General features: G+C 37.8%; 1 long non-coding RNA gene across 3 annotated transcripts in view; it reads right to left on the minus strand.

Annotated features, from left to right (window-relative positions):
* Positions 1-321: 321 nt before the first annotated feature.
* LOC129060359 (uncharacterized) overlaps positions 322-24517 on the minus strand; it is a 165040-nt gene continuing 140844 nt past the window's right edge. For 2 of the 3 annotated variants that reach the window (XR_008526985.1, XR_008526984.2), the window contains 2 exons: positions 1584-1616; positions 322-726 (listed from right to left, as the gene is read on the minus strand). This is a non-coding gene — a long non-coding RNA (uncharacterized LOC129060359). Of the gene's footprint in view, positions 727-1583; positions 1617-11713; positions 11846-24517 lie in introns of those variants that run through there. The other variant, XR_008526986.1, reaches the window with a different exon arrangement.

The raw sequence follows: 24517 nt of genomic DNA on the forward strand, positions 1-24517 counted from the left end.
GTTTGTTCACCAACATATCATAGTGTCTAGCTCAGTGCCTGACACAGTCAACACTCAGTATATGCTCATTAAATGAGCAAGCAAATGAGGTTCTCAGCCCCCAGCTCAAACTGGAAACCTTAAATTTACACTCTCATGCTTTCTCCTCAGTCTAGGGAGACAGTGAAGGTGGATTGTAGAATGGATCGAAGTAGTTGCTGGACAAGCATGTTAGAAAGGGGAAATATACGCGAGTTGTGGTTATTACTGATAAAGTCATTCATGGGATCACCATGGGAACCAGTCTTGGTAAGGAAAAAAAACGAACGCACAAAACGGGATGACAGACCAGGTGAAAATACTATATTTTAGGGTACAAAGAGTTCTGTGAGGTTGAAGATTAAAGACTTAGAAAGATACAAAGTCGTGGTCACAGAGTGAGATTCAGAGTTCAAATATCAGAGGTATGTCCATTATTGATGTTGACAAGGTACAATGTATCCAGACATGAGTGACTGAGGGGTGTGGGGTGGGGCATCTCTGTAGACAATGAAGTAGCTCAGGTTCCTGGAAGAAGCCTTCATCTCTTTACTTGTCTTCTTTTCCCTCTGGAAAATCAGTCATTCCTGGGCCATAACTGCTGTTTGTGGCCTGAAATTCCCAAATCTGCACCACAATGAACTCCAATTCCATATTTCCAATTGCCCCCTTATAGATGAGAAGTTTCCTTACTGGTCCATAAGCTCCCTGAGGAAATAAATGGTAACTCATTCACTAACATTTACACTCCAGCACCTAATCTACTGCCTGTTTAGTGGTAGGTAGTCAGTAATTTTTTTTTAATGAATGCCTCATATGTACATCCATTTCATGTACATGTCAAATAGTTTATAATTTTTCCAAATATGTTTATAAGCATATATAAACAAGCATGTCTGTGTATGTGAGCCAAAATGCAAACAATCATTATTGAGGTATGTTAAATCATGTCAATTTTTAATTTTTTTCTTTATAATTTTTGGCATTTCTTGAATCTTTATGATTAGTATATTTTGCTTTTAAAATCTGGTCAGGAGCTACTTTCATTTTTTTTAAGTAAAGAAATGCTAAGTTTATTATCGTCAAACCAAAATCACCTCCATTCTTCCTGTATCTGGACTGGAAACTTTGGCATTGTCTTCAAAGCCTGCTTCTCCTACATAATCATATTCCATCATTTATGAAGTTCTACATGTTCCTCCTTAGTCTTTATCTCTTGCTTCCCATTTCCTCTGCCTCCATTATTTGCCTAGGCTGTCAATACCTCACACTTGGTATCTCAGCCAGGGCAGGCTATGTTCTCCTGCGGTAAGCAATTTAGTGGCATAGAACGGCAAAGGTTCGTTTCTCCCTCATGATACATGCTCATTATGGGTTGGTTAGGAGTTCTGCTCCTTGTCTACATACTCTGGGACCTAAAGCTGATCAGGCAGACAGTATCTGGAGCCTGACAGTCACTGGGGCAGAAAGCAAGAGAGCTCAGGAGGATCTCATGCTGGCAGGCAGTCACTTTCACCTAGGGGTGACACACATCTGCTCACAACTCATTGGCCAGAAGTACTCACATGGGAGCCAAGAAGTGGAATCATGCCATGTGCCTGACAGGAAAGAGAAATGGAAATATTTAGCAAACAGAATGAATATATACACTTGTGGAGAGCCTATACTTGAAAACGCCTCTTGCCTCAAAACTATCCTGTTTACCTGGCCTCCTGGGTCACTGGTTTAGAGTCACAAGGATCAGGCTCCAGACTTAACCCCTCATTTATTAGTTGAGTGACCACAGTGATTTAATTTCCTCAGATCATTGTTTAGTAATAACTTCTCCCTACCTAGATTTCTGAGAATACATGAAATATTGAATGTGAACTCTTATACAAATTTATAGTAATAAGTTGAAATAACCTAATGCAACATTAATTCAATGGCTGGCTCAGGAAGCTGATGGCATTTTTGATGCCACTTATTATGATGCCTGGGGTGTTAGAGGTGGGAGAAGATTATCTCCAATGAGGCTCCTCAGTGCTGTAAAGCACTTTCTTTGCTGTAATCTGAAGAGGTGCTTTTGGATGGCCTAGGTCATGCCTTACTTAGAATGCTACCCCCTTCAGTCAGCTATGTGCACCCTGCCTCTTACCGTGAAACCCTCAGGTCACATGGCCCGAACTCCTTGCAATACCATCTTTTCCCCTTTGTACTGTTCTGTTCTTCTCTTCTCTCTCTTAGGACATTTCGCCTGCTACCTAAAGAAGTACCCTCTTCCCAAAGGCATCTGGCCTCCCTCTCCCTGTTATGGAATATCTCTGTGTCACCTCCCACCACAATCCATGGCAATGCTGTCTGATGTCAAACCAATGCTGACACTCCCTTGCCTCTGAACTTTGCTTATGCTAGTCTCCACTCCATAAATACCATCCCGCATCTTCTCTTGCTTTTCAAGCTCCACTTCCTCTACATTTTTCCCTGCTACCACAGTAAACGCTATGGTTGAAAGTTGATTTTTCTGCACTTAATGCTTACATTTTGGAATTCATTGCTTCCTTCCAAATCATTTCACATGTGTCTATTTTGCATCTCCAGAAATCGTGCTAGAGATTTCTAACATATTCCATTCCTGTGGGCTTCTTTAGTTCCCTCCCCCAATCCCCCCAACTCCTACCTAGGTGCAGAGGCTGGACTGGGGAGACTAAAGCACAGGCTCAAAACGAAACCATTTCCTTCAGTCTCTGAGTACAAAAGCAAAAACTATTCAGGGACCAGCATGCTCACCCCAGGGGGGAAAGCATTTTAAACATCACATGTCATTTGAAACTTAAGCCAACAACTACATCAAATGAGTCATCTTTGAAATACAAAGGAAAGTTTAGTTGCTTCATAGGGCACCAAGGCCTTTATGCTACCACCAGTGATTCTCACAGGTCAGGATTAAGAGCAGATATTCCTCAGTTTTCAAGGCTAGGTTTAGCACCTGGCTATAGAGTCCAAGCACAGAGTGAAGAAACAGATTACTGAAGAATACCCCCCTGAAAGCAGCCATTTGTCCATGACACAAGCAAAAAGAGACACACTTGTCTTTGCTGAAACTCACTCTAGAGGAACACAACATGCATAACTGGGGCACTGCAGAGACAGACAGTTCATGCCTGGGGCTCCACCCCCTAATGCAATCTGCCCAGCTGGAGGAGACACAAAGAATTGTTAAGGCCCTAAATCTGACGATACACCAGCAACAAGATGAACACCCAGAACGCAGTGACTGCTGGAGGGTTTGAAGGCACCCAGGCTGAACAGATGGAACATGGAGTCATGGAAGGGCAGAGACACACAAACATCATGGCTTCCTGAAAAAGAAGCCTTTTATGTTAGCCTCAGAGGCATTGCATTCTTGAAAAGTTGTTCGTGTCACTTTGAAGTTTGTCCCATTCAAGAGAAGAAAAGAAACATATGATGGGTGATGGCCCATTATTTTCAGGGGAAATGCATCTCAAACTATGGACCTTTTATCTCCCCTTCGTAGCTAATTTCCACTTACCATCTGCATGGATTTCTTGTGCCAAACAAAAAGAGAAGTGTGGGAATGTGTGAGTGCTTAGTAAGTTGATGGGCTCTTCAGGGAACTAGCCACACAAACACACTCTTTCTAATAGCTGCCATCTCTGTTCAAGGGGAAAATCTAAAACTGATACTACCTTGAAACTGATTCATTGTAAACATGTTCCCTTCACGTTTTCTTTATGTTTGGGGGCACATTCGCAGTTTAATTTTTATTGAATTATAATTAGTGAAAGGTGATTTATTTTAGAAACTTTCCAAATTAGGGAAATTAAAGATTTTTTTCCCCGTAATTTTTTGTGTGTAATTTTCTTTGAGTTTTCGTTTATCTTTTAATGCTTCAGCAAATAAACAAACAACCTTTAAAAATCCCTCTTGTGGAGAAGCAACTGTTGACACATTTCTACTAATGTGACAGAAATCACTCTGCAAAAAGTACTATAAATTACGGATGGCGGCTTTTGGATGCTATGTCTCACTAAAGATGAATAATCAGTTAGAGAATGGAGATAGGGAAAATGAAAAAGAAGTAAATCCCCACTTTCAGTTTTTAATTTCCAGTTAATTAACACAAGAGTTCTTTTAAAACAAAGGTTAATAAAAAGAAGCATAGGCCAGGCGTGGTGGCTCACGCCTGTAATCCCAGCACTTCGGGAAGCCGAGGCGGGCGGAACATGAGGTCAAGAGATCAAGACCACCCTGGCCAACATGGTGAAACCCCATCTCCACTAAAAATACAAAAATTAGTTGGGTGTGGTGGCACGTGCCTGTAGTCCTGGCTACTCGGGAGGCTGAGGTAGGAGAACCACTTGAACCCGGGATGCATAGGTTGCAGTGAGCAGACATCACACCACTGCACTCCAATCTGGCGACAGAGTGAGACTCCATCTCAAAAAGAAAAAAAAAAAAAAAAGGTCGGGCGCTGTGGCTCACGCCCGTAATCCCAGCACTTTAGGAGGCTGAGGAGGGCGGATCACCTGAGGTCGAGAGTTCGAGACCAGCCTGGCCAACATGGTGAAACCCTGTCTCTATTAAAAATGTGAAACTTAGTTGGGCGTGGTGGCTGGTGGTGGGTGCCTGTAATCCCAGCTACTTGGGAGGCTGAGGCAGGAGAATCACTTGAACCCGGGAGGTGAAGGTTGTGGTGAGCCGAGATTGCGCCACTACACTCCAGCCTGGGCAACAAGAGTGAAATTCCTGTCTCAAAAAAAAAAAAAAAAAAACACGTAATTTTTATTCTGTGAATCTGTGAAGCCATCTTTCAAGTTATGGTTCCCCAATTCTTTCCATTTCCATTTGTAAGTCATAAAGACCAGATATATTTGGCAGTAATAATCTTTTATTTATATAAATTGTGCAGAAAAGCTTATAGGTGATAATTGATCCTTTATCCTGTGATCCACAAAAATCGAGCCTCAAAGTTGAGCCACCGTTCTGTCTAAAAGGCAAAAACTTATTTTAGAAATGGCCCATATGGCTCCACTTTGAGCTTTTAGTACTGACAGGCAGCTATGGGGAGCCAGATGGTGACATAGGTAGCATTCCAACATCATACATCTTCTTCATTAAATGAAATTTTCAAATAAGAAACTTAAAAACTAAATATAATGGGATACAATTATCTTAGGAATCACACACATGCAATGTGCCTTGCTGTTTATTTTATTTGTGTCCTATTTTGGTACATAATTATTAACTAGAATTGTGGAATACATTAGATGCAATCATATATGTGATAATATTGGTGGAATGTTAATTACCTATTGTATGATTATTAAGTGAATTTCTCTGTGTTAGGCAAATATAAATGGAGAAAAGACAAATATAATCAAAATATTCCAATCTAGAGAAAGAGGAGGGTTAGCCCATCAGGACTAAGGTTTGCTGCATATCTTAGAAACCTTAAATAATGGTGCATAAAGAAGATATTTTTCACTGAAGAAAAAGAAATTCAGAGGTTGATGATCCAGGACTGGAAAGGAAACCCCAGGGTCTTTGGGGACCAGCCTTCTTCAACTCTCCATGCCATCATCCTTAGTGCGTGGTTTGCATCCTCAAGGATGGCATCATGGCCCAAGATGGCTGCATGTACAGTGCTGTGCTCCAAGGCTGAAGAAGAGTGGTAGGCAGGGCTGAAATGGCACCAGTCTCGTTAACAAGGCTTCCTCAGAAGTTCCAACCAATGCCTTCTGTTTATATTTCATTGGCCACTCCTTTCCCAGCAAAGAAAACTGGGAAATAGAGTTGTTTCAGCTAAGCATTTGGCTGCCTTCCAAAAACAAATGGCCTACAGGAATTCTGATAAGGAATGGAAGGAGAATGGATATTGGGGAGAGAACAAAAAGTCCCTGCCACAGGTTTAAAGAATCCCATTCAGGAAAATGAATATGGAGACAGGGGCCAGAATAGCCAGATATTCTTGATGGAGCAAACATCAAAACAAGGCAAGGGAAGTCTTTGGGCCAATATGAGGAAGGACAAAAGAATTTCAGAGTTCACGGGTCAGAGGATTTCCAATAAGATATGAAGGAGTCACTGATCAATTGCTAATGGTCACCTTGCCTTTGTGACAGCTAAGAAAAGAACTAATTGCTGATTCTTAACCAACATCCACAACATCAAGAAACAGAGGGATAAAACAATGAAGTCTCCATGCCAAGTCAGGCATTTCTCAAGCATCTGGGAGATGTCAAGCAGGCCTGACCCTGCAGTTCCATGCCTTCTCTAAGAAGGCCACTTTTAGAGACTATGTAAAGGCCAGGCATCTAGAATGGGTCTGAAACAGGCACCTGTCATTGCACCCATTGTTTTCTATACTGGGTGACCCTCAGGCCTGCAGAGCATTCACTGAGAAGTAAAAGCCCATGAGTCATGGGGTAAAGAGGGTCTTCCCTATCTCCTGGCCGCTATCACACTCCAACAGATGGACTTCTGCCTTAAGAGCTTAGATGTCAAAAATGCATACCTGAGGAGCCTGTCTGTGGTGGGAGGTGGAGCCACGTAATAGGGGGTTGGAATAAGCTCTTCCTGCTGCTCAAGCAGCTATGCCCTTTCTTGGAGTTCTCTAATGTTCTTAGAGTCTGAGTTGAAATCAAAGTCAGATGCCCCAGGTAGACCAGAGTTGCAGGGTCTCTGAGCCCAAACAAAATGCAATGATGGAGGAGAGGCCTGGAGCACCCAGAACATCTGGCATTCAAGATCAAGCAGTTTAGAATAAGATGAAAACTACATCTTGAGGGGTTTAATCACCACATGGGGCTCATTTGTACATTTTTCGAAAGTGGCTTACATCTTCTCAAACTTTGCTCAGATCTCCTTTCCTGCAAGTCAGGGCTTCCCTCCTCACTCGCCTCTCCCAGGGATTATTCCAAACATCAAGAATAGTATTTGTTTCCTAAGGCTGCCATAACAAAATACCATAAACTAGGTGGCTTAAAACAATAGAAATATATTCTGTCATAGTTCTGGAGGTCAGAAGTCCAAAATCAAGGTGCTGGCAGTTGTGGTTCCTCCTGGACGCTCTGAAGGAGAATTCTTTCACACTTCTCTCCTAGCTTTTGGTGGCTACTGGCAAATCCTAGTATACCTTGGCTTGTAAACATATCACTTCGATCTCTGCCTCTACATTCATCCAGACTTTCCCTTTCTATGTGTCTAAATAACCCTCTATCATTGAATTTAGAGCTCACCCTAAATCCAGGTTGATTTAATCCCAAGAGCCTTAACTTAATAATATCTTCAAAGACCCTGATTTCAAATAAGATCACCGTCCCAGGTACTGGAGGTTAGAACTTAGACTATTCAACCCACTATGAGAAATAAAAACAAAATAGAAACCAGAATAAGCCAAATTCTCTCATCTCTCAAAATTTTAAAGTGTGAGATGCCCAAAATTGTGATTTCAACAGTGTTAATGCTATGAGTCCCTGATACAATCTTTCCTTTCTGCTAAAATACATATGGAGACATCAGAAAAACATAAAAATTAAAAACTAAATTACATAACCACAGAGGCAGAAAACAAGTTAGCAACTTTTTGCCAGAATCTGGGAGCATGCCCACCAGCTTCAAGGCCTATGGAGCTTGCTTGAGAAAACTGGCTGGTGGTTTAAACACTGCCCTTTGAAACCAAGAGCCATGCTAGTCTGAAAGTGGCAATATGTCAGGAGGTCCTAAAACCTCTCCTAGATTTGACAATTCACTAGGAAGACTCAAAAGACTCAGCATATAGTTGTAGGCAGAGGTATGATCTATAACAACAAAATGGTACCAAGCACATTCAGCAAAGTCAAAAGGCCCCTGGGGTGAAGCAAGAGGGAAAGCAGGCACAGGCTTCCAAGATTTCTCACCCAGTGGAAATACACTGGGCATGTTTAATTTCCCCAGCAACAAGTCATCACAACATGTATGAAATGCAGCCAACCAGGGAAGCTTGTTAGACTCAATGACCAAGGCTTTTACTGGGGGATGTCCCCAGATGCAACCTCAGGCCTGGCACATACCCAAACTGTAAACTCTCAGAAGGAAAGGAGGTGTTCGGCGTAAACCACATTGTGTGTAAAAACAGTTAAATGGGCACAGTGAGCCACTCTTATCAGTTCATAGTGGGAATCTAAGCTCCCAGATGAGAGCCAAGGGCCACCCTTTGAAGCAGGCCTTTTCAAGGACAGCAGTTTAGTTCTACTCTGCTAACCCTTTTCTGCATAGGGAGGCTGAGAAAAGACTGTGCATTCCTTCCCCCTCTGTCTTCCTTGACCCAGAGAAGCAGAGTGTCAGGAAACAACAACCACCCCCAGGCTCTGCAGGATGCTTTGACGCAGGTAGGGTTTGGATCTTGCCTTTATACCCTCAATGGCACCTTTTAACCTATATCCATTTAGAAACCAAGACTGCATTACTCAGAAGTAAATAGAAGAGAAAGACGAAGGGGAACATGGAAACCCCTTGCATTCCAAGAGGTAGGGTCCCTACACATGACAGGGTCTAGGTAGAAACAGGGATGGTAGGGTGCTGGGAGCAGTGTAGACTCTTTTCCCCTGTGTCACCTGAAAAGATCATGACCAGTTTGGGGGTGGGGAGCAAGTGGTAAGAGAGAAGAACCAATTTCATCCCTGCAGAATCAGTGTTTTTCCTTTTTTTTTTTTTTTTTTTTTTTTTTTTTTTGACAGAGTCTGTCTCTGTTGCCCAGGCTGGAGTGCAGTGGTGCAATCTAGGCTCACTTGTAACATCCGCCTCCTGTACTCAAGCCATCCTACTACCTGAACCTCCCAAGTAGCTGGGACTACAGGCACACGCCAAAATGCCCAGCTGATTTTTGCATTTTTTGTAGAAACAGAATTTTGCTATATTGCCCAGGCTGGTCTTGAACTCCTGAACTCAAGTGATCCACCTGCCTTGGCCTCCCAAAGTGCTGGGATTACAGGCGTAAGCCACCCTGCTGGGCCAGAATCAGTGTTTTTTAAACATGCTGCTATGTTCCCTGAGATTCCCCAAAAATATCTCCCACTACAGGGAGAAAGAACAGGTCAAAGAATGGGCTCAGCACATCTCCGAAACTCAGTCAGGGCGAGTCCACTTTTTCCTATTTGCAATAACAAGCTTATGCATAATTTTTCATATATGAAATAGACTTCTTGACAAAAAAGAATAAGCAATTTAAAATCATTGCACTAGATGAGTGTCTGCCAGACAGTGGGAAGTGTTTTAGTTACTGAGACATCAACTAGGCTGCAGGCATAGAACTGGGAGGGAGACTGTACTAGCACCAAGCAGACAATGAAAGCAGACTGCTCTTACCTTTTCTTTGGAAAACACCAATCTGATAACCTGGTTACCCACAGAGGAAGTAAATCATCTCTTCTGCAAATACAAATGCTAGAAAATGACAGAAAAATAACTAGTGGTTTTTAAGCTCTTAGACATGAGCTCTATCAAGTAGATGATGAAAGCTATAAACTACAACAAAAATGAATACACACTTGTGCAATACTCTGGTATAACAATTACAAAAGGTTCACAGATCCTCCTGAAGCTCATATCCATGTTTAGAACCTCGTAGAGCTTCAGAGCCCATTTTAAATGGAAAGACAGACCTAGTCCAGTTGTTATTCAGTTTTGAAACCAAAAGAAAGACATTCTTATAAATGCCATTATATGAAAGTATTTATTCATTCAACAAATATTAAATATCAATAATGCTTTAGGGGCAGGGAAACTGTGAATAAGGAGACAAGCCAGTTTCTTTTGTAGAGCTTATGTCTTTTAAGAGGGAAACAGATGTAAATACGAAAATAAATAAATGCCTGATATAATTTCAAGTAACTGCTATGAAAAAGGGCCTACTTGACAAGATGATCAAGTCTGAAATAAGATCCAAATGACTACAATGAGCAAATCAAGTGAAAACCTAAATACAGAGCATTCCAGTAGTGGAAACAGCAAGTACCAATGCCCTGGGGCGGAAATGAGCCTGTTGTGTTAAAAAACAGTAAAGAAGTCCAGAGAGTGAGGGTCAGCGAGGAGCAGATAAGGTTGCAGAAGAAGCAGGGCCAGATTCTGAAGGGCTCCAGGGGTCATGGTAGCCAATTAAGCTTACATCCTAAGAACAGTGGAAAGCTGTTGAAGAGTTTCAATAAAGAGCAACATTCTCGGATTTGCAATTTTTTCACAATTTTTTCTTGTAGTAAATATACATAACATAAAATATACTGACTTGACTATTTTTACATCTATAGTTCGGTAGTATTAAATACATTCATAATGTTGCACAACCATCACCACTGTCCATCTCTAGAACTCTTTTCATTTGCAGAACTGAAACTCTGTACCCATTAAACAATAACTCCTCATTCCTCCCTCCTCCCAGTCCCTGGCAACCACCATTCTACTTTCTGTCTCTACAATTTTTTTTAAGAAGGTCTTGCTTGAAATGCAAATCAAAACCACAATGAGATACCATCTCACACCAGTTAGAATGGCAATCATTAAAAAGTCAGGAAACAACAGGTGCTGGAGAGGATGTGGAGAAATAGGAACACTTTTACACTGTTGGTGGGACTGTAAACTAGTTCAACCCTTGTGGAAGTCAGTGTGGCGATTCCTCAGGGATCTAGAACTAGAAATTCCATTCGACCCAGCCATCCCATTACTGGGTATATACCCAAAGGACTATAAATCATGCTGCTATAAAGACACATGCACACGTATGTTTATTGCGGCATTATTCACAATAGCAAAGACTTGGAACCAACCCAAATGTCCAACAATGATAGACTGGATTAAGAAAATGTGGCACATATACACCATGGAATACTATGCAGCCATAAAAAATGATGAGTTCACGTCCTTTGTAGGGACATGGATGAAACTGGAAATCATCATTCTCAGTAAACTATCGCAAGAACAAAAAACCAAACACCGCATATTCTCACTCATAGGTGGGAATTGAACAATGAGAACACATGGACACAGGAAGGGGAACATCACACTTTGGGGACTGTTGTGGGGTGAGGGGAGGGGGGAGGGATAGCATTGGGAGATATACCTAATGCTAGATGACAAGTTGGTGGGTGCAGCGCACCAGCATGGCACATGTATACATATGTAACTTACCTGCACATTGCGCACATGTACCATAAAACCTAAAGTATAATAATGATAATAATAATAATAATAATAATAATAATAAAAGAAAAAAAAATAAAATAAAAAAGAAGGTCTTGCTCTATCACCCAGGCTGGAATACAATGGCGCATTATCCTTGAACTCTTAGGTTCAAGCAATCCTCTCACCTCAGCCTCGCAAGTAGCTGGGACTACAAGCACACACTACCACACCAAGCTAATTTTTTTAAGAGATGGGTCATGCTATGTTGCCCAGGCTGGTCTCAAACTCCCAGCCTTCAAGTGATCCTCCTGCCTCAGCTCCCTGTCTCTGCAATTTTGATTGCTCTAAATATTTTATGTAAGTGGAATCATGCAGTATTTGTCTTATTGTGACTGGCTTAGTTCACTCAGCATAATGTCTTCCAGGTTCATTTATGCTGTGGTATGTCAGATTTGCCTTCCTTTCCTTTTTAAGGCAGAATAATATCCCATTGTATGTATATTTACTGCTGTCATTTTGCTATTTGTTTTCTACATACCTTATAGCTTCTTTTTGTCCTTCATTTCCTGCATTACTTTCTTCGTATGTATTTAGTTGTTTTTTTTATAGTGAAGCATTTACATTTCTTTCTCATTTCCTTTTGTGTATATTCTATAGCTACTTTCTCTGTGGTTACCATGGAGATTACATTTAACATTCTAAAGTTATAATACTCTAATTTGAATTTATACAGCTTAACTTCAATAACATACAAAAACTCTGCTCCTTTACAGCTCAGTCCCCACCTCTTTCAGTTGTTGATGTCACAGAATTACATCTTTACACATAATCTATACAAAAACATAAACTAACAATTCTTTTCAATGCATTAGTCTTTTTATTATAGTAAGAACACTTAACTTTAGATCTGCCCTGTTAATAAATGTTTAAGTGCACAATATAACATTGTTAACTATAAGCACAATGTTGTACGGCAGATCTGCAGAACTTATTTGTCTTCTGTTACTGAAACTGCATACTCCTTGAACAGCAATCCCCCATTCCTCCCTTCTCCTAGCTCCTGGCAACCCACTACTCCACTCTCTATTTCTATGGTTTTGAATATTTTAGATATTTCATATAAGTTGAATAATGCAGTATTTGTCCTTATGTTCCTGGCTTATCTCACTTAGAATAAGGTCCTCCAGGCTCATCCATTTGTCACATATTACAGGATGTTCTTTTTAAAGGCTGAATAGTATTTCATGTATGTATATACCACATTATATTTATCTGTTCATCTCTCAATGGACATTTAGGTTACTTCCATATTTTGGTTATTATGAATAATGCTTCAATGAACATGAGAGTGCAGATATCTCTTTGAGAGACTGATTTTAATTATTTTGGATAAGAATTAATTAGCTTCTCTTTTGGAAACCACCAATCTGATAATGGCTAATTCAAATTCTCATCCAAGGTGTGGAACTTTTTGGTCGTATGGTAGTCCTATTTTAATTTTTTTGTGGAACTTCCATACTACTTTCTATAGCAGCTGCACCAATTTACATTCCCACCAAAAATGTACAAGAGTTCCCTTGTCTCCACATTGTTGCCAACACTTGTTATTTTTTGTGTGTTTTTTATGTAACAGCTATCCTAACAGGTATAAAGTGATATTTGATTGTGGTTTTGATTTGTAGTCCCAGATAATCAGTAATAGTGAGCATCCTTTCACATACCTGTTAGCCATTTGTATGTCTTCTGTGGAAATATGTCTATTTAGTTCTTTTGTCCAATTTTTAATCCAGTTATTTGGTTTTGGGTTTTGGTTTGTTTGGGGTTTTTTGCCATTAAGTTATAGGAGTTCCTTATGGATTTTGAATATGAATCCTTATCAGATATGTGTTTTGCAAATATTTTCTCCCATCCATAGATTGCCTTTCCAGTCTGTTGTTTCCTTTGCTGTGCAGAAGCTTTCAGGTTTGATATAGTCCCACTTGCCTATTTTTGCTTTTGTTGTTTGTGTTTTTGGAGTCATAGCTAAGAAATCATTGCCAAGACCAATATCAGAAAACTTTTTCCCTATGTTTTCTTCTAGGAGTTTTACAGTTTCAGGTCTTACATTTAAATATTTAATTCGAGTTTATTTTTGGGTACAGTGTAAGATAAGGGTCCAAATTTATTATTTTACATGTGGATATCCATTTTCCCAGCACCATTTGTTGAAGAAACTATCCTTTCCCCCTTGCACATTCTTGGCACCCTAATCAAAGATAAGTTGATGCCATACATGTGGGTTTATTTCTGGGCTCTCTATTCTGCTCCATTGAACTTACGTCTGCTTTTATACTAGTGTTACACTGTTTTAATTACTGTAGTTTTGTAATGTATTTTAGAATCAGGAAGGATGTTGTCTCCAGCTTTGTTCTTCTTTCTCAAGATTGCTTTGGCTATTTGAGGTCTATATATGATTTGAGGTCTATATATGATGTATGATTTTGTGGTTCTATATATGATTTTTTTGGATTTTTTATTTTTAAAAAATTGTCATTGGGATTTTGATAGGGATTACATTGAATCTGTAGATGGCTTTGGGTAATATGGCCATTTTAGTAATGTTAATTCTTCCAATCCATGAACATAGGACATCTTTTCATTTATTTGTGACTTCTTTAATATTTTCATCAATATTTTATAGTTTTCAATGTACAATCTTTTACCTCCTTGGCTAAGTTTATTCTTAAGTATTTTATTCTTATTGTTAATGGGGTTGTTTTCTAAATTTTTTTAAGACAATCACTGTTAATTTATAGAAATGTAACTGATTTCATATGTTGATCTTGCATCCTGTAATTCTCCTGATTTCACTTATTAGTTCTAACAATTTTTGGTGAAGCCTTTACCATTTACTACATATAAGATTATGTCATCTGAAAAGATAATTTTACTTCTCTCTTTCTGACTTGGATGTCTTTTATTTCTTTTTCTTGACTAATTGCCCTGACTAGGACTTCTAGTACTATGTTGAATAGAAGTGGCAAGAGTAGGCATCCTTGTCTTGTTCCTAACTTCAGAGGAAAAGCTTTCAGTTTTTTTACCATTAAGTATCATGTTTGTTTTGGGCTTTTCATATATAGCACTTATTATGTTGAGATAAATTCCTTCCAACTTGATAAGACTTTTTATCACGAAAAGATATTGAATTTTGTTAAATGCTTTTTCTGCATCTATTGAGATAAAAATGTGATTTTCATCCTTCATAATATGTGATTTTATTCTTCTGTTAGTATGGTTTATCACATTTATTGATTTGCATGTGTTCGATCATGCTTGCATCCTAGGGATAAATATCACTTGGTCATAGGGTATGATTCTTTTTTTTTTCTTTGAGACGGAGTCTCGCTCTGTCGCCCAGGCTGGTGTGCAGTGGTGCGATCTTGGCTCACTGCAACCTCCGCCTCCCAGGTTCGAGCAATTCTCCTGCCTCAGCCTTCCGAGTAGCTGGGATACAGGCATGTGTCACCAGGCCCAGCTTATTTTTGTATTTTTAGTAGAGACAGGGTTTCCCCATGTTGGCCAGGCTGGTCTTCTGACCTCAGGTGATCCACCGGCCTCGGCCTCCCAAAGTGCTGGGACTACAGGCGTGAGCCACCGCCCCCAGTCGGGTATGATTCTTTTAATGAGATATTGAATTCAGTTTGCTAGTATTTTGTTGAAGATTTTGCATCTATGTTCATCAGAGATATTGGACTGTGGTTTTCTTTTCATGTAGTGTCTTTTTATGACTTTGGTCTCAAGGTAATGCTGGCCTTATAAAATAAGTTTGCAAATATTCCCTCTTCCATTTTTTTTGGAAGAGTTTAAAAATGATTTGTATTAATTCTTTTTTAAATGTTTGATGGAATTTACCAGTGAAGTCACCTGATCCTAGGTTTTTCTCGATTAGGAGGTTTTTGATTACTGATGCAATCTCCTTGTTTGTTAGTGGTCTGTTCAAGTTTTCTATTTCTTCATGATTCAGCCTTTGTAGGTTTCATGATTTTAAGAATTCATCCATTTCTTCTCAGTTATCCAATTTGTTGGCATCTAATTGTCCACAGTAATACCTTCTGATCCTTTTCAATTCTCTGGCATCAGTTGTAAGGTCTTTTTCATTTCTGATTTTATTTATTTGAGTCTTCTCCTTTTTTTCTTAGAAAAAAATTTCAAAAAAATCAAGTCATTTTCATTTCAAAATATCCACTCTTAATTTTGATTTTTTTCTCCCCTCTATTTAATTTACATCTGCTCCAAGCTTTATTATTTTCTTTCTTCTGCTAGCATTGGGCTTAATTTATTCTGTTTCTAATTTCTAGAGGTATAAAATTAGGTAGTTTATTTGATGGCCTTCTTCTTTTTTACTGTGGACATTTATTGCTATAAACTTCCCTCTTAGTACTACTTTTCCTGCATCCCATAAGTTTTGATATGTTTTCATTTTAGTTTGTCTCAAGATATGTTCTAATTTCTCTTTTGATTTCTTCTTTGATTCAGTGTCTGTTAAGAACGTGTTATTTTCACACATTTGTGAATTTTCCAGTTTTTCTTCTGTTACTGATTTCTAGTTTCATTCCACTGCATTTGGAAAAGATATTTGGTATGATGATTTCGGTCTTCTTAAATTTGTTAAAACTTTTTTGTAACTAACATATGATCTATCCTGGAGACAGTTTCATGTTACTTGAAAAGAATGTATATTCTGGTACTGTTGTGTAGAATGTTTTGTGTATGCCTGTTAAGTCTATTTGATCTATAGTGTTGTTCAATTTCTTGTTTCCTTATTGATTTTCTGCCTGAATATTCTAACCATTATTGAAAGTGGAATGTTAAAGTCTCCTAGTATCATTGTATTGCTGTCTGTTTTTCCTTTCTGATCTATCAATGTCTACATTCCGATGGTCTGGTATTGGGTGCATATATATGTTTACAATTATTATATCTTCCTGATAAATTCACTTTTTAATTATTATATAATAATCTTCTTTGCCTCTTGTCAGAGTTTTTGACTTAAGCTTTATTTTGTCTGATATAATTAAGCCACCCTGCCCTCTTTTGATTACCATTTGCATAGAATATCTTTTCCCATCCCTTCATTTTCAGGCTACGCGTGTTCTTAAAGCTTAAGTGTTTTATAGATAGCATCTAGTTGGATCTTGGTGGGTTTTTTAATCCATTCATCCACTCTATGTCTTTTTATTGGAAGTTTAATCCACTTGCATTTCAAGGAATTATTGCTGGGTAAGAACTTACTATTGCCATTAAATTAATTGTTTTCTGTCTGCTTTGTAATTCTTTTGTCTTTCTCTTCCTCACCTGTTTTCCTTTGTGACTTATTATTTTTTTAAATGAGCAGGTTTTGATTCCTTTCTCTTTTTGTGTGTATATCTACTCAAGATATTTCTTAGTGGTTTCCATAAGGCTTACATAAAACATCCTATAATTATATTAGTTTATTTTAATCTGATAACATCTTAACTTTAAGTGCACACAAAAACTCTACTTTTATTTCTCTCCTACCTCACATTTTATACTATCAATATCACAATTTACATCTTTATTGTATATTTATTAACAAACTTTATAATTATAGTTATTCTTAATACTTTTGTCCTTTAACTTTCATACAAGTGGTAAAAGTGATTTACACACTTCATTACAATATTACAATATTCTGTATTTGTCTACACATTTACCTTCACCAGTGAGTTTTATACCTTCATATGCTTTTATGTTGCTCTTTAGTATCTTTTCATTTCAACTTAAAGAACTCCCTTTAGTATTTCTTGTAAGACAGGTCTGGTGGTGATGAACAACCTCAGCTTTTGCTTTCAGGAAAATTCTCTACATCTCTCCTGTATTTTTTTTAAAGGACAGTTTTTTCAGGTATAATTTTCTTTCTCCACAATGTTTTTCTTTTAGCAATTTGAATATATCCACCCACTCTATCCTGGCCTGCAAAGTTTCTGCTGGGAAATCAGCTGTTAGTCTTATATGTGCTTTCTTGTATATAATGAGTCACTTTCTCTTGCTACTTTCAAAATTTTCTCTTTGTCTTTGACTTCGGACAATTCAATTGTAATGTGTCTTGGTGTAGACTTCTTTGGGTTTATCATATTTGGATCTTTGGGCTTTGTAAATCTAGATGTTCATTTCCCTCACAGATTTGAAATACTTTCAGCCATTTTTTCTTTAAATAAGCTTTATGCCCCTTTTTCTCTTTCATTTCCTTCTGAAACTCCTATAATATGTATATTAGTTCACCTGATAGACTCCCAGAAGTCCCTTAAGCTGTCTTCACCATTTTTTGTTCTTTCTTCTTTTTACTCCTTACAATAGCCACCTGCTATGTTTGAATGTTTGTCCCCTCCAACACTAATGTTTAAATTTAAGTGGCATTCTAACAGTTTTAAAAGGTGGGAACTTTAAGAGGTGATTAGGCACTTCCAGTTTTAAAATGACAATGTAGAAGCTGGCTTCACTCACCTCACAGAAAACCTAAAACAAATATACAGTACTGAGATTTTCACCAGCAACAACCCAGAACTCACCTATGAGGATGAGACAGATCCTGAGGCCAAAGAGAAGTGAAAAAATTCCAAGCAGACAGCAACAAGTGCATAAAAGGTCTCCCCCCAACCCACAGTTTCCACAGTGGAAAAAAATGAGATTGAGGTGATCAATTGCTTTCTCATTATTTGGGTTCCCTGGAGACCTGGTTCTTGCCTTAACCTACAGGAAGCACTGTGAGTGCCTGAAGGAAGAAATATCCCTGAGAATAGGCAAAGACGAAGAAAGGGAGGCAGTAATATCATCTCCAGCACCAGAAACTGCTCTGTAACATGGCCAGAGGAGATGCCAAATCAAAGTGGCTGTTCAGCAGCACCACACTGTAGGAGGTACATTTCACAGGTCACTTAAGTATGAACTCTTAGACAGCCTTCCCATACAAGAATAATCCCTTTGGGACCTCCTGCATTTGTGAAAGGTAGCACTTTAATCATTTACTAGCTTAACACTAAGGTAAATCTGGGCTTAAGTCAACCCTCGAGCCAAAAAGGAAGCAGCAAACTAGTGGTAAAGATTTGCTAAGCAAACATATCCAATAAAAACAAAAACAAGCCAAACAAAGAAGACTGAAATAAGTAACTAATCCTTTCATGCAAAGACATAGATGTATACCCACAAGAAACAACAGCAAACAGCAAATCATGACCTCCCCAAAAGGGCAAAGCAAAAATCCATTGAAGACTCTAATGAGACAGTGATTTGTGATCTCTCTAAAATTTCAAAATAGTAGTTTTAAGGAAACTCAGTGATCTCCAAGATAACACAGACAAGCAACTCAGAAATGTATCAGAGATATTTTCTTAAAGGACTCAAAAAATTTAAAAATCAAACAGAAATGCTGAAACCAAGAAATACATTCCTGAACTGAATAACTCCTTAGAGGTTCTCAAGAGCAGAGTGGACCAAGCAGAGAAAAAAATTAAGTGAGCTTGAAGACTGCTATTTTAAAATACACAGTCAGAGGAGGAAAAACAAGGAAAACGAACAATGACTGCTTACAAGATACAGAATTAAAGACTTAAACGTAAGACCTAAAACCATAAAAATCCTAGAAGAAAACTTAGGCAATACCATTCAGGACATTCGCATGGGCAAAGACTTCATGACTAAAACACCAAAAGCAATGGCAACAAAAGCCAAAATTGACAAATGGGATCTAATTAAACTAAAGAGCTTCTGCACAGCAAAAGAAACTATCATCAGAGTAAACAGGCAACCTACAGAATGGGAGAAAATTTTTGCAATCTGTCCATCTGAAAAGGGCTAATATCCAGAATCTACAAAGAACTTAAACAAATTTACAAGAAAAAAACAACCCCATCAAAAAGTGGGTGAAGGATATGAACAGACACTTCTCAAAAGAAGACATTTATGTGGCCAACAAACATATAAAAAAAAGCTCATCATCACTGGTCATTAGAGAAATGCAAATCAAAACCATAATGAGATACCATCTCACACCAGTTAGAATGGCGATCATTAAAAAGTCAGAAAATAACAGATGATGGAGAGGATGTGGAGAAATAGGAACACTTTTACACTGTTGTTGGGAATGTAAATTAGTTCAACCATTGTGGAAGACAGTGTGGCGATTCCTCAAGGATCTAGAACTAGAAATACCATTTCACCCAGCAATCTTATTACTGGGTATATACCCAAAGGATTATAAATCATTCTACTATAAAGACACATGCACATGTATGTTTATTGCAGCACTGTTCACAATAGCAAAGACTTGGAACCAACTCAAATGCCCATCAATGATAGACTGGATAAAGAAAATGTGGCACATATACACCATGGAATACTATGCAGCCATAAAAAAGGATGAGTTCATGTCCTTTGCAGGGACATGGATGAAGCTGGAAACCATCATTCTCAGCAAACCAACACAAGAACAGAAAACCAAACATTACATGTTCTCACTCATAAGTGGTGTTGAACAATAAGAACACACGGACACAGGGAGGGGAATATCACACACCAGAGCCTGTCAGGGGATGGGGGGTGGGGGATGGATAGCATTAGGAGAAATACCTAATGTAGGTGACAGGTTGATGGGTGCAGCAAACCACCATGGCACATATATACCTATGTAACAAAACTGCACGTTCTGCACATGTACCCTAGAACTTAAAGTATAATATAAAAAAAAGAAAATTGCCTTAAAAGACCAAACATGCTATAGGATGTTTCTTTTTATTGGATATGTTTGCTTGAATATGCTATAGGATATTTTATTAGATATATTTGTTCAAGAGAGAATTAAGCAAAAGCAAATGGTAAAAAACTTATTCAAAGAAATAATGACAGAAAACTTTCCAAAACTTGAGAAAATATAAATATTCAGGTACAAGAGGGTCTGAGAACACCAAACATATTCCATTCAAATAAAACTACCCCAAGCCGTATGATAAGCAAACTCTCAAATGTCAAGGACAAAGAGAGGGTCCTAAAAGTGGCAAAAGAAAAGAAGCAAACAACATATAAAGGAGCTCCAATTTGTCTGGCAACAGGCTTCTCAACAAACTATACAGGTTTGTTATACAAGAGAAATACAAAGAATCATTAGAGACTATTATGAACAACTACTTGCCAACAAATTGGAAAGCCTAGAAGAAATGGATAAATTCCTAGACACACACAATCTGTCAAGATCGAACCATGAAGAAACAGAAAACCTCAACAAACCAATGTGTAATAAACTCAAAGCCACAATAAAATGTCTCCTATCAAAGAAAAGCCCAAGACTGATGGCTTCACTGCTGAACTCTACCAAACATTTGAAAGAGAGTATCAGTCCTACTCAAACTCTTCAAATAAACTGAAGAAGAAGAAATACTTCCAAACTCATTCTAGGAGGCCAGCATTACCCTGATGCCAAAACCAGATGAGGTCTCGGCAAAAGAATACAACCATAGGCCAATAGCCCTGATTAAAATAGATTCAAAAATCTTCAACAAAATACTAGTAAACCAAATTCAACAACATATTAAAAAGATCATTCACCATGTTCAAGTGGGATTCATCCCAGGGATGCAAGCACAGTTCAACATACACAAATCAATAAACAATGATATATCACATTAACAGTATCAAGAACAAAAACCATAGATAATTTCAATAGATGCTGAAAAGCATTTTATAAAATTCAACATCCTTTATGATGAAAACCCTCATCAAAATGGGTATTGAAGGAATATACCTCGAAATAACAATGACCATATGTGACAAACCCACAGCTAACATACTGAATGAGGGAGAATTGAAGGCCTTTCCTCTAAGGGCTGGAACAAGACAAGGATACCCACTTTCACCACTGTTACTCAGCATAACACTGGAAGTCCTGCCCAGAACAATTAGGCAAGAGAAAGAAATAAAGGGCACCCAAATTGGAAAGGAAAAAGTCAAATTAGCCTTGTTCACAGATGACATGACCTAGACAAACTTAGACTCCACCAAAAAAAAAAAAAAAAATCTGTTAGAACTGATAAACAAATTTGGTAAAGTTGTAGGATACAAAATTAACATACAAAAATCAGTAGCATTTATACACACCAACAGCAAAAAAACTGAAAGAGAAATCATGAAAGCAATCTCACTTACAATTGATACAAAAAATATATAATACCTAGGACTCAATCTAACCAAAGTAAAATATCTATACAAGGAAAACTGTAGAACTCTGATGAAAGAAATCAAAGACCCCCCCAAAATAGAAAGATATACCACATGCATGGATTGAAAGAATTAATGTTGTTAAAATGACAATACTACCCAAAGAAATTTACAGATTTAATGCAACCCCTATTAAAATAACAATAACATTCTTCATAGAAATAGAAAAAAAATTCTAAAATTTATATGGAACCACAAAAGACTCAGAATAACCAAAGCAATTCTGAGCAAAAAGAACAAAGCAAAATATTCTACAAAGTTATCATAACCAAGATGCATGACAGTGGCATGAAAACAGACACACAGACCAATGGAATAAAACAGAAAACCCAGATAGAAATCCACACATTTACAGCCAACTCATCTTTGACAAAGGCACCAAGAACATACAATAGTTCTAACATACAAGAACATACAAAAAAATGGCCCTAGGAAAACTGGATAACTATATGTAGAAGAATGAAACTAGACCTCTGTTTCTAACCATACACAAAAATCAACTCAAAATGGATTAAAGACTTAAATCTAAGACCTAAAACTATAAAAATTACTAGAAGTAAATATTGGCGAAATACTCCATTGGTCTGGGCAAAGACCTTTTGTAAAGCCTTTAGAGGCTTTATAAAAGCCTCTAAAGCACAGGAACCAAAGCAAAAATAGACAAATGGGGTTAATTCAAGCTGAAAAGCTTCTGCACAGCAAAGGAAACAAGCAACAATGTAAAGAAACAACCTACAGAATGGGAGAAAATATTTGCAAGTGACCTACCCAGGAAGAACTTAATATCCAGAATATATATAAGGAGCTCAGATATCTCAGTAGTAAAGAAACAAATAATCCAGTTTAAAAATGGGCAAAAGATCTAAACAGACACTTCTCAAAAGAAAACATTCAAATGGCCAACAGGTATATGAAAAAATGCTCAACGTCACTAACCATCAAAGAAATGCAAATCAAAACTACAATGCAATATCATCTCACCCTAGTTAAGGTTTGAGGTTTGTATCAAAAAGGCAGGAAATAACAGATACTTCCAAGGATATGGAGAAAGGGGAATCCTCATCCACTGATGGTGGGAATGTAAATTAGTATAGCCACTGTGGAAAACAGTGTGGAGGTTCCTCAAAAAATTAAAAATAGAACTAACATATGACCCAGCAATTCTGTTACTGGGTTATATCCCAAAGAAAGGAAATCAATATATGAAAGAGATATCTGCACTCCCACATTTATTGCAGTACTATTCACAATAGCCAAAATATGGACTCGACCTCAGGGCCCATCAGTGGGTGAATGAATAAAGAAAATGTAGTACATATACACAGTGGACAATTATTCAGCCATAAAAAGAATGACATCCTGTCATTCTGGAGGCTACTATGTTAAGTGAAATAAGCCAAACACAGAAAGACAAATATTGTATGTTCTCACTTACATGTGGGAGCTAAAAAAAAAAAAAAGTGGATCTCATGAAAATTAAGACAGAGAGTAGATTAGTAGTTACCAAAGGCCAGGAAGTGTAGAGTGAGAGAGGGATGAAGTGGGGGGAAAATTATATATGTAATTATTGCCACAGAACTGTGAACTTAAAAATGGTAAATATGGTAAATTTTATATGTATATTTTACCTGAACAAAAAAATTAAATTAAGAAACTATTGCCAAACAAAGAGGTGATTAGGCCAGGAGGTCTCTGCCCTCATGGGTGAGATTAATGCCACTGTAAAAGGGCAACTTCAGCCCCCCCAGTGGACAGGCAGGGGGAACAAAACAAATATAATTGTAATGAGAAATTTTAACACACTATTCTCATCTTCCACAAACCAAATAAAAAGTTAAAAATGCGCAGGAATCTGACTAATTAGAATCACTCATTAGATATATATTAAACTTTCAGCCCAGCAGAGAATAAACCATATAGTCAAGAATAAATAAAAGATTTATTAAAATGTATCAAATATTGAGTACTATAGGAGAGCTCTATAAATGCTGAAAAGCAAAAAATACACAAGCCACCTTTTCAGGCCACAATGAAAGAATACCATAAATTTTTTTAAGAGTTTAAACAAAGAAACAAAAAGGGAGTCCTGATTTCTTGAACAAGTATTGTAAACACTGCATGTATAATCATTGGTTCAATAAGGAAAACAAAACTGTAACAGAAAACACAACTATCCTTCTGGAGCCCACTGGCATTGAACTATTCTCATGGCTAGACTGCAGAAGCTTGGAAACTGAAAAAAAAGCTATAATGACTGCGAGACTGAGTGACCCCCACCAAAGGACTGCCAACTAACACCAATTTTATCTATATTGTGCTCATCCTCCACCAGTTAATTTGACAGAGTAGGCATGCAACACACACGTAGACACACATACACACACACATACACATTGAATTAACTGGATACGAGAAAAAAGAAATACACTTAAGGTAGAGAGGTGATGGCAGAACAAAAATTGTATGTGGCCATCTTCAAACTAAACACATTAAATATTGTAAAAAATCTTTTTGTCTTAAAAAGTCATAAGGGTGATAAATCTTGGAGAGCCTGAAGTCGGCCATTAGGCTTGATGAAGTGGGCAAATTCTAGGGTATATGTAACAGGTGAGCACGAATACAATAAGTGAGGTAATCAGTTTTGGAGCCTAAATAAAACTCAGGCCATTTCTTTTTGCTAGCTTTACATACCAAAGGCCACTGCCTTGATGGTGGGTATTTTGGCACATGGGTATTCTTTATGTAATTTTCTACATTTTCCTATATGTTTGAAATATTTTTTAACTTTCAAAATAAAAACACTTATTATATTACTTACAAGAATGCTACAAAATAGACTCCTATTGTACTGATGGGAATGTATATTGGAAAACAATTTTGAAATACTTATGGAGAGCCTCCGAAGTGCTAATACCCTTTAGCTCAGTAATTATATTTGGGGGATCCTATCCTTAAGGGGAAAAATATAGTCAATATATTCATTGGAATATCATTTATAATAATAAAAAATGGGGAAATCAAAATTCACAAATAGAATAATTATTATTTAACTCAGGGGTAGGCTGTAGACAGCAGC

The sequence above is a fragment of the Pongo abelii genome, chromosome 6 (assembly GCF_028885655.2).
Source record: "Pongo abelii isolate AG06213 chromosome 6, NHGRI_mPonAbe1-v2.0_pri, whole genome shotgun sequence".
Lineage (NCBI taxonomy): Eukaryota > Metazoa > Chordata > Mammalia > Primates > Hominidae > Pongo > Pongo abelii.